Genomic DNA, 12,358 nt, shown 5'->3' with positions numbered 1-12,358 from the left:
ATCTGGACAAAAGTCCCTAAGGAACAAAATTACAGTGCCTTTCAGCCTTCCTCCTTCAATTTTCCTGTCACACTGAGCCCTCACTTGACAGCAGTGATGAAGTAGTTATGCTTTCAAAAGGAGAAAGGGGGGAAAAAAACCCTTAGCCTGAGACTCTCTTGAATCTTTTTCCTCCTGTGCTGTAATTCCCAGGGCCATCCATCATATTGACTTAAAATAAATCCAAAGAGGTGCAGTTTTCTCAACCATGAATATCAGAACTGATATGTAAAGGTAGACGGGTTGTCTTCCATTATGTTATTCAAACATGTACTTACAAGCAAAAGACAGCAATCTAGATGTGCAGCTAATGGGAAGTGACATTGTTAAGTACTTGTAAAGAGGCTGTGTGCTTATGTGTAATTATTCATGCCTTTATCCAGGGAGACAGAGCTTTGGTGAAAGTATAGTCTCATGGCTGGTATCTGTCAATTTGAGATCACCACTTGCCAATCCCACTGCCCCCATTTTCATTCCTTGTGATGTTGAATGATACAGTGTCCTAAGCAGATAGGTAGCTTTAATTCTAAGAATTCACCTTATCCATCCACTCCAGTCTCTAACTCCTGGCAAGAAGTCCATGGAAGGAAAACTTATGGGCAAGGACAGGCAGGTGGAGGTGGAAGGTGTACAAGGGCAGGACAAGGCTATGGGGTAGACCAGGAAGTAGGAAGGAATCCATATCCATCCAACCAATGCAATGTTCGAATTTCTTAAGTTATGTTTATAGTCAAATGACATGAAATCAAATTTAGAATTAGAAGGGATCTTGTACGTCTCTTATCTGCTCATTTTATACCTGATGAAACTGAAACCAAGAAGTTTGTGGTATCTCCAACATACCCACCTGATGGCAAAGGCAGACTAAAATCCAGGTTCCAGGGAAATCTTTTATGTTATTTAGAGAACAGCATTATTGCCAATCCATGGATGAGAGAACACTGAGGTCTGATAAAAAGTAGATGTGAATGTTTTCACAGGTGGGATCAATTCCTGACTATGACTTTTACTAGTTGTTTGAAACTAGTGGAGTTAATAAACCTTTCTGAATCTTTATTTCCTCATTAATAAAATAAAAATAACTATGGGCACCCAGGTGGCCCAGGCAGTTAAGCGTCTGCCTTTGGCTCAGGTCACGGTCTCAGGGTCCTCGGATGGAGCCCCTCATCAGGGCTCCCTGCTCAGCAAGGAGTCTGCTTCTCTCCCTCCCTAGCCCTCCTCCCCCCCATTGGTGTGTGTGTTCTCTCTTTCTCAAATAAATAAATAAATAAAATCTTTTTTAAAAAAAAGAAAAGAATAAGAAAATGCCTGCTAGTGAGCAGTATTCAAAATTGTTTCCTTCCAGGAAACTTTACTTGGGCCAGGGGTGACAGATTGACGGGGGATGCAGACAAATCCCGGTTTTAAATAAAGAAAAGAAGCCTGTACACAATGAGGCCATACTAAACATCACATACCCATATTAAGGACTATTTCTTTGTCTAGGAAGATAAAGGGAAGAAAAATTAAGCTAATAAGAATTCATGGTAGCACTCCACTGCAGCAGATCCCAAATCTGCTTAAGTCCTAAAAATAGAATTCACATCATCAAATGCAATAGCTCCAAGTAAGTAAGTGGCTGATCATCCTCCAAAAGAGCAACTCCTCAGGGCATTTCCTTAGAAATGACATCCAATGACACATCTTCCCTAAAGTTCAAACACTTGAGCCTTGGGCCATGAATGAAACTATTTATAGGCAAAGATTTAAATGAAATAGCATTTTAAGGAGGTACATAAATATATGTATATTTCTATGATTATTATTATACTAACTTCTCTCCATGATCTTTTCCTGCAAGGGATACAGATGTCAAGTGAGAGACAAATATTGCTTAAGTCAGGAAACTCATTTGTGGCTATAGTTATCCTGAATATTTTAACACCTGGAAAAAAGGGGTGTGTTTTAAAGTAGCACAAATGATGCTGAGTCACTCTGCTTTAGAACGGAGGGAAGGTAGGAGAAGATGCTTCTAAGTAAGGTTTGGTGCAGAAAAGATTAAGAGAAAATCACATTTGGAAGGTTGTAGGATTCCCTGAGACATAAGAACCTCTGTCCATTTTCAGATAGTAAATGCTGAGGAAATTAGATGTTGGTACTTCAAATGCCTGTTTCAAAAAATCCTGGTATATTTGATGTTAAGGAAGATACTTGCTCATTAACAAAAAATATTACTGAAGTGAAGAACAAGAATACAGAATGCATTTCTTATCATATTCATTCTAAATAAATTTGAATCACATTTTTCCACTTTATATCACATTGTTTCAGTTATTATGGGAATAGCTATACCAATGGGGAATCCAACTCTTGAAGAGATATGACATAGCTACTAATTGTCTTAATAGCTAAGGAGGTATAGTAAAGAAAAAAACTATAAAATACTAAGGCTTGGATTATAAAATATATGATGAGTTTTTTTTCATCTTTTTCCAAAAGGAAGGGATCTTAAGAGAGTCACAAAACATGAATATGCATAACAAGATTGAGACAAAGAAAAAAAGGTGGCACATATGTCAATATTAAGGGTAAACATTTAAGAGATTAAGAACACAATATGACTTTGAGTGTCCTGGCAAACAAAGCAGTTCTATTATCAAAAGGAGGAGGGGTGAGGCAGTGAAGGGTTAGAGTCTTGGTTTCTGCTCAGGCCAGTGATCTCCGTCTTGAGGGGTGGAGCCCCATGTAGACTCCCCACTAGAGTCCCTCAGCCTCAGCTCCAGCCCTGCTCAACTCCCAATAGGTCTGTCCCTGTCTCTCTGCTCCTCCCCCATGCTCTCTCTCTTTCTCTGGAATAAATAAATCCCTTTTAAAAAGGAGGAAATGGGGCACCTCGTGGCTCAGCAGTTGACCATCTGCCTTCGGCTCAGGTCATGATCTTGGGGTCCTGGGATCGAGTCCCGCGTCCGGCTCCCTGCATGGAGCCTGCTTCTCCCTCTGCCTGTGTCTCTGCCTCTCTTTCTCTGTGTCTCTCATGAATAAATAAATAAAATCTTTAAAAAATAAAAAAAGGAGGGGAAACATACATATTCTTCAGGGCTGATCACGATTTTTCTGATGTTAAATTATGAGAGAGATTGGTACATAATACAGTCAATTCCCATGTTGGACTTAGCTCCATCCAGGCTGTTTTGACCAACAGTTGATTTCACAGAGCTAGTGATGCTGATCTAGTTGTCTACAAATAGCCTCTGTCCTTTGAACCAGAGAGGTTTGGAAATTATCTTGACTACCCAGTGATGTGAAAGTAAAGTGAAGAGTTCTTCAGCAGCACGACTAAGTAGTGGCTGCCCTGAAACAGATTCTTAAACGGCCTGCTTTGCCAAGTGTTTCAGGGACTAGAGCTTTTCTACCTTCCTTCTTCCAACGACCATCATTACTAAAGAGCAGGCCTGCACTTGATCCCAACAATCTTAGCCGAGGCCTAATTTATCACTCCCTCTTTCCTCACAAATCTATTTTCTTAGGGGTGAGTTATGTCCTTCATATGGGACATTTACTATGTGTCACATGCTTTATATACATTATGTGTTATTGAGAATCTTCACAATAATCCTGCAAGGTTGGTATAAAGTAATCACATTCTAAGGATGAGAAAAGTAATGAACCAGAGAAGATAACTTTACCCAGGATCAAACAGTATGTAGGAGAAAGGGTCCTGAACCCAGAGCCCAGAATTAACCACCTACCATAAATAATTAAAAACTAAACAAAATATAGTAAACAACTATTTTTAAATGTTTGATAGTAAGCAGTGCAGTTCAATAATCCTTAAAAGAGGTACAACAAATGAAGTGAGCCTCATAATTGCTTGGGCTTACAGTTGAAGAGATGATTTCTAGACTAAAAATAATTAATACGGCCCAATGACCTATTGGGAAATATCAAGCAGTCTAACATATATAAAATTAGAAGCAGAGAAGTGGAAAAATATTTAAAGAAATAATGGCTAAAAAGGAGAGACAGAAGAAAATTTTTAAAGAAATACTGGCTGAGGGGAGGGACAAGACGGCGGAAGAGTACGGTCCCCAGGTCACCTGTCCCCACCAAATTACCTAGATAACCTTCAAATCATCCTGAAAATCTACGAATTCGGCCTGAGATTTAAAGAGAGACCAACTGGAACGCTACAGTGAGAGGAGTTCGCGCTTCTATCAAGGTAGGAAGACGGGGAAAAGAAATAAAGAAAAAAAAAGGCCTCCAAGGGGGAGGGGCCCGCGAGGAGCCGGGCTGAGGCCGGGGCGAGTGTCCCCAGGACAGGAGAGCCCCGTCCCGGAGGAGCAGGAGCTGCACCGACCTTCCCGGGGGAAAGGGGCTCGCGGGGAGGTGGAGCAGGACCCAGGAGGGCGGGGATGCCCTCGGGCTCCCGGGGACACTAACAGACACCTGCGCCCCCGGAGATGAGCCGAGCTCCCTAAGGGCTGCAGCGCGCACCGCGGGACCCGGAGCAGCTCGGGGGGGCTCGGGGGCGGCTCCGCGGAGGGGGCTGCGGGGCTGTAGGGATAGAGGGAACATTCCTCGACATCTTAAAAGCCATCTACGAAAAGCTCGCAGCCAATATCACTCTCAATGGGGAAGCACTGGGAGCCTTTCCCCTAAGATCAGGAACAAGACAGGGATGTCCACTCTCACCACTGCTATTCAACATAGTACTGGAAGTCCTAGCCTCAGCAATCAGACAACAAAAAGACATTAAAGGCATTCAAATTGGCAAAGAAGAAGTCAAACTCTCCCTCTTTGCCGATGACATGATACTCTACATAGAAAACCCAAAAGCCTCCACCCCAAGATTGCTAGAACTCATACAGCAATTTGGTAGTGTGGCAGGATACAAAATCAATGCCCAGAAATCAATGGCATTTCTATACACTGAGACTGAAGAAAGAGAAATTAAGGAGTCAGTCCCATTTACAATTGCACCCAAAAGCATAAGATACCTAGGAATAAACCTAAACAAAGAGCTAAAGGATCTACACCCTAAAAACTACAGAACACTTCTGAAAGAAATTGAGGAAGACACAAAGAGATGGAAAAATATTCCATGCTCATGGATTGGAAGAATTAATATTGTGAACATGTCAATGTTACCCAGGGCAATTTACACATTTAATGCAATCTCTATCAAAATACCATGGACTTTCTTCAGAGAGTTGGAACAAATTATTTTAAGATTTGTGTGGAATCAGAAAAGACCCCGAATAGCCAGGGGAATTTTACAAAAGAAAACCATATCTGGGGGCATCACAATGCCAGATTTCAGGTTGTACTACAAAGCTGTGGTCATCAAGACAGTGTGGTACTGGCACAAAAACAGACACATAGATCCATGGAACAGAATAGAGAATCCATAAGTGGACCCTGAACTTTATGGTCAACTAATATTCGATAAAGGAGGAAAGACTATCCACTGGAAGAAAGACAGTCTCTTCAATAAATGGTGCTGGGAAAATTGGACATCCACATGCAGAAGAATGAAACTAGACCACTCTCTTGCACCATACACAAAGATAAACTCAAAATGGATGAAAGATCTAAATGTGAGACAAGATTCCATCAAAATCCTAGAGGAGAACACAGGCAACACCCTTTTGGAACTCGGCCACAGTAACTTCTTGCAAGATACATCCACGAAGGCAAAAGAAACAAAAGCAAAAATGAACTATTGGGACTCCATCAAGATAAGAAGCTTTTGCACAGCAAAGGATACAGTCAACAAAACTAAAAGACAACCTACAGAATGGGAGAACATATTTGCAAATGACGTATCAGATAAAGGGCTAGTTTCCAGATCTATAAAGAACTTATTAAACTAAACACCAAAGAAACAAACAATCCAATCATGAAATGGGCAAAAGACATGAACAGAAATCTCACAGAGGAAGACATAGACATGGCCAAAATGCACATGAGAAAATGCTCTGCATCACTGGCCATCAGGGAAATACTAATCAAAACCACAATGAGATACCACCTCACAGCAGTGAGAAGGGGGAAAATTAACAAGGCAGGAAACCACAAATGTTGGAGAGGATGCGGAGAAAAGGGAACCGTCTTACACTGTTGGTGGGAATGTGAACTGGTACAGCCACTCTGGAAAAATGTGTGGAGGTTCCTCAAAGAGTTAAGAATAGACCTGCCCTACGACCCAGCAATTGCACTGTTGGGGATTTACCCCAAAGATAAAGATGCAATGAAACGCCGGGACACCTGCACCCCGATGTTTCTAGCAGCAATGTCCACAATAGCCAAACTGTGGAAGGAGCCTCGGTGTCCATGGAAAGATGAATGGATAAAGAAGATGTGGTTTATGTACACAATGGAATATTCCTCAGCCATTAGAAACGACAAATCCCCACCATTTGCTTCAACGTGGATGGAACTGGAGGGTATTATGCTGAGTGAAGTAAGTCAATCGGAGAAGGACAAACATTGTATGTTCTCATTCATTTGGGGAATATAAATAATAGTGAAAGGGAATATAAGGGAAGGGAGAAGAAATGGGCAGGAAATATCAGAAAGGGAGACAGAACATAAAGACTCCTAACTCTGGGAAACGAACTAGGGGTGGTGGAAGGGGAGGAGGGCGGGGTGTGGCGGTGAATGCGTGATGGGCGCTGGGGGGCACCTGACGGGATGAGCACTGGGTGTTAATCTGTATGTTGGTAAATTGAACACCAATAAAAAGAAATTTATTATAAAAAAAAGAAATACTGGCTGAAATTCTCCAAATTTAACAAAAAGTATAAACCCACAGATCAAAGAAGCTCTATGAACCTTAAGGAGGATAAACATAAAGGAAACTATAAAAATAAAGTTGTAAAAAGCCAGTGATAAGAAGAATATTATAAAAGCAGCCAAGAAAAGAATATTATATATGAAACCAAACAAAAGAATAATGAAGGACTTCTTGGCTGAACATGCATGCTGGAAGGCAATGAATGACAACTTTAAAATACTGAAAGATAAGGGATTAAAAGAGTCAACCTAGAACCTGACATGCAGTAAAAATATCTTCCAAACTGAAAGGAAAACAAAGATTTTTCAGACAATTAAAAGCCAGACAATTCATCTTCAGCTGACTTAAGACCACAGGAAATGTCAAAAAATTGTTAATGTTTTTTTTCTGGCAAAAGGAAAAAAATCGGAAGAGGGGCACCTGGGTGGCTCAGTTGATTGAGGGTCCAACTCTTGGTTTCAGCTCACATCATGATTCAGGGTCATGAGAATGAGCCTGCACTCAGCAAGGAGTCTGCTTAAGACTCTTTCTCCCTCTCTCCCTCCCCCTGACTCTCTCTCTAAAATGAATAAATAAATCTTTAAAAAAAAATCAGAAGAAAATTTGGAAAATACCAAAAATTATAAACATGTAAGTTAATACACAGGACATTTTCCTCATTATTGAAGTTATTTAAAAATATAATTAACTGAAATAAAAATAATGTATTGTGTGGTTTATAACATATGGACATAAGAGATGCTAATAACAACAATTGCAGCACATTCAAGAAGCAGAAATGGAAATGTTCTGTTTTAAGAGTCAGAAATTTGTGTGAAGCAGTATAATTTAAAATAGACTGTGATAAATTAAATTTGCATATTAGAGTTATTGGTTTTTAAAAATGCTATCTCCAATGGTAGATATAACATGGAATCCTAGAAAGCACTCTAGCTAAAAGAAGATAGAAAATTATGTAAAAAGGAAGAAAAACAAATGGAAAGTGGATTAAAACTCAACTATACTGATAGTTACATTAAATATAAATCACCTAAACACTCCAATTTAAAGTCAGGGTTTATCAGACTGGGTAAAAAAGTAAGGGTCAATTATACATCATCTCCAAGAAACTCATTTTAAATATAAAATTATAAATAAGGTACAGTAGAAGGATGGAAAAAGCTATATATACAAATGCTAATTACAGAAAGATTGAGTGGCTATATTAATATCAGGAGAAATAAACTTTGAAATGAGATATGTTACCAGGAATAAAGAGAGAAGCTTCATAATGATAAGGAGTCAATTTATCAGAGATAAAGAGCAATCCTAAACTTCCTAAACTACCTAAACTACCTAAAATCCTAAACTACCAGTTTGTATCTGGTAACAGAACTTCAAAATACATAAGCAAAGCTATCAGAACTGGTCTGAGATATCTATCATCTATCTATCTATCTATCTTCACAATTATATTTGGAGATTTCAATACTCCTGTCTTAGTAGTCAACAGATCAAGTTGATAGAAAATCAGTAGGAATATAGAAGAACTAAACAACATTGCTACCAATTTTACCTAATTGATATTTATAAGATACACTACCCAATAATTACAGAATACATATTCTTTCAAGTGCATATGGAATTTATCAAAATCATCAACATACTGTACCATTAATAAATCTGAAAATATCAACATCATAAAAATATGTTACACTGATAAATGGAATTAAATTCAGATATAATAAGTGGAACTACCTGGAAAATTCCAAATATTTGGAATTTCTAATTTCCAAATGTTAGACACCACATTTGAAGAATAACTTCATAGGTCAAAAAAAAAAGTCACAGGGGAAATTAGAAAACATCTGAGATGTAGCAAAAGTGGTGATCAGAGGAAAATTTATAGTCTTACTTACTTAGTGATGGCCGCTCTTCCATGCTGGTCAACATCTTAACATTTATTCCCTGAACTAGGGCATATCAGGCACTGTTGATGCATGGTCAATTCACAGAAAACAGAGGATTCGGTAACCATTTTCTTCTTGAAAACTAAATGCTAATGTCTTAACTTTTTTTTAAATTAATTAATTTATTTTTATTATTATTTTTTATTGGAGTTCAATTTGCCAACATATAGCATAACACCCAGTGCTCATCCCACCAAGTGCCCCCCTCAGTGCCCATCACCCAGTCACCCCAAACCCCCACCCACTTCCCCTTCCACTACCCCTTGTTCATTTTCTAGAATTAGGTGTCTCTCGTGTTTTGTCACCCTCACTGATATTTTCACTCATTTTCTCTCCTTTCCCTTTATTCCCTTTCACTAATTTTTATATTCCCCAAATGAATGAGACCATATAATGTTTTCCCTTTTCTGATTGACTTATTTCACTCAGCATAATACCGTCCAGGTCCCTCCACGTCGAAGCAAATAGTGAGTATTTCTCGTTTCTAATGGCTAATATTCCATTGTATACATAAACCACATCTTCTTTATCCATTCATCTTTCGATGGACACCGAGACTCCTTCCACAGTTTGGCTATTGTGGACGTTGCTACAAACGACCTTAATGTCTTAGCTTTTGCTGCTCCACTAGGCCTCCTCTGGGAGGCCATCCTCCCAGATCACCTTTATATTAAATCTCAAATCTGAGATCCTCTGACAAGCACTCAGAGCTTCCAGGCAACTTTTTAGTCCCCAGAACTTAAGCATGTACAACCAACAATCACAAGACAGCTGAGAACATCTAACATAAAAACCAAGAAAGTAGAGAGCAAAAAGAAGAAAGAGATCTTGTCACTCCACACCTACTGGATTGAGACTTCAGTGGTGGCTACTTTTTTCAGCAACCCTATCTTTTGCTACCTAACCCTCTTCCATGCTCCAATTCTTACCAGCTTCCTATAATACTCTTCACCCACCTTTTCCCTCTTCAGGCCTAGGGCTGGTAAATGGCTTTTTGTTGTCGCTAGCTTCTAGGAACCTTACAAACCCAAGCTGGTTTTCTTAATTGGTCTGGACATAATCTCTTCATTAAGTTATTCTCAGTTTAAACCCTTCTGAATGTACCAACTATTTTCTGCCAGGACTCTGACTGATAGAGTCATTGGCATCAGGAATGGTGTTTATTTCCTACCCTGTAGCATGCTTGAGTATTACTAAAGCATCTAGGGTGCTTGCTTACTTGACGCTTGCCATGCCCAGTTAGAATAATAGCAGCGATGTAATGGGCCAGTGTAATCTTTTAAGAGAAATCAAAATAATTAGACTCCTTTCAGATTATATTATGATAGAGAAAAGGTAAATTGTCATGGTCCTAAAGTCAGACAATGATGGCATACTGCTGTCTCTTACAGATGAAGATGAATTGATTGGCATGAAAATAAAGCATTTTTTAAATCAATAAATGCATATTAGCTCCCAGAGGCTATGCTGATAATACTCAGTAAGGATACCATGTCTGAAACAGCACTTCTAAATTGCATCCCATGTAATAAAATTTATAAGAATCCAGTTATTCTCTGAAAGCCATCTGTTTCCTCACTAGCCAAAAGAGAATTTAAATGGGAGCATGGTATAAATCACCACCCCTACGTCTTTCAAATCTTCTATCATGGCACAGATCTCTGCAATTACCCCAAGAATGTAGCATATGTTTTCAACTAGTAGAAAAAATATTGTGTCGTTCCTCTCAGAACACACAAGTCTGGAAACCAAAGGTAGATTAGCCCCTTACAATATTATACTTAATAAATCATTTGCATAATTTTTGCTTCTTATCCTGGCAACCTTGGGCTTGCTGGGTTTGGATCCTAGTGACCCACGGAGCAATGCTTCTACTAGGGAATGTAGTCATGATTTTCTTAGGAAGCTCAGAGTGCAACTTGGCCATTTTAGGTTCTCATACATTAGAGATACATGTATTTGATTTCAGTGCCTAACAAAACGAATGTCTTCCATAGAATATTTTGAATTGGACCTAGAGTACTAAATGCCTATAGTACAAAAACATCTTTAAAAACCCAGTGGTAAAAAAAAATAAAAATAAAAAAAAATAAAAACCCAGTGGTAAATGTAAAGTTACATATTTTGAAAAATATTAAGGAACAAATAGTACAGAGATGAATGTCCATGTTAATAGTACAGAATGAATGTCCATGTTAATATTGAAACAATACAAGGAAGCTACTGTGAAACAAATACTTTCTAAGATTCCTGGTAAAAGAGTAAATTGGAATACATCTCTGCAGAACTATTTGGGAATATATACCTGACACAGAGGTTGATGGTTATGGCTCAAAGGCCAAATACAGCACACAGGCCATTTTTGTATACCCTGTGAGCTAAGAATGGGTTTTGCATTTCTTTCATTTTTAAAGGAAAGGAAGGAGAAGGAGGGGCTGGGAGTGAGAATAAGAGAGGAGGAGAAAGAAAAGCAGCGACAGAGCCCTTCTGGCCTGCAAAGTCAAAAATATTTACTATCGGTCTCTTTACACAAAAATTTTTCTGACTTCCATTCTAAAAGGTTACACATGTTCTATCCTTTAACCAATAATGGTTTGTGTGCATCTGTCCTGGTAGAAAAATAATTTTGTTAATCAAGATCTATTACAAAGTGATATTAGGGGTGCCTGGGTGACTAACTGGGTTAAGAATCCAACTCTTGATTTTGGCTCAGGTCACAATCCTGCAGTCATGAGATGAGCCTCACATCAGGCTCCATGCTTAGTGTGGAGTCAATTTGAGAGTCTCTTCCTCTCCATTTGCCCTTTCCCTTGCTCATGCTCTCTCTCTCTCTCTCTCTCTCTCTCTCTAAAATAATTAGGTGAATATTTTAAAAAAAGGGGGATAAGATGTCTATCAAAGTACAACTTATGAAAGTAAAAGGTGAGAAACTCAATGCCATAAATACCGCATAGATCCTTACTATTAACATTATTTCCCTTGGTTTGGTGCTGAATTAGACACCATGGACAGCCAAAAGGAAGAATGGCACAGGACTCCCATTTCTCCAGAGGGTTCGCTTTTAAGTTCAAATGGATGGTTCATACTTTACTGTATTCATTTTGAAATATTTTCGTTGTTTTTCATTCACCCTTCAAACTATAATATGCCCCCAAACAAAACAAAAAACAACAATAAAAAACCTAAGCCACCAAAATGATTTTCATATTTTCACACAGAATATTAGAAGAGTCGGGATCTTTCCATAATGCTTTGTTCACCTAAATCACAATATTTTATTTTCCTTTATACGGTGAATTTACTTGGTGAAACATAAAATTAACTCTAATCATCTTCAATTTGGTGACTTATTTTTCCATTTTATCAAAATCTGGAAATTGCCTTCTTTCCTGAGGGGATTGCTATTATCTCAAATGTGATTATGCTATGTCCAGGGACTACTGTTTTATCAGAAAACACAGCTCTAATTTAAAATGCACGTCAGTAGAAAAATCAATTTACTAAAAGAAAATTAACTTCATAGGCAAATCTTTCAGGAAAGCAACTGATCCAAAAGTGAACTAAATCTATACTAAGAGTAGAACTGAATTCATTA

At 38.6% G+C, this 12,358-nt stretch overlaps 1 protein-coding gene across 25 annotated transcripts in view; it reads right to left on the bottom strand.

Annotated features, from left to right (window-relative positions):
• FMN1 (formin 1) overlaps nucleotides 1-12,358 on the bottom strand; it is a 438,849-nt gene that overhangs the window by 333,835 nt on the left and 92,656 nt on the right. The window lies entirely within an intron of this gene.

Source organism: Canis aureus, chromosome 32, assembly GCF_053574225.1.
Source record: "Canis aureus isolate CA01 chromosome 32, VMU_Caureus_v.1.0, whole genome shotgun sequence".
NCBI classification, from domain to species: Eukaryota; Metazoa; Chordata; class Mammalia; order Carnivora; family Canidae; genus Canis; species Canis aureus.
This window is presented reverse-complemented; position numbering and strand designations above follow the sequence as displayed.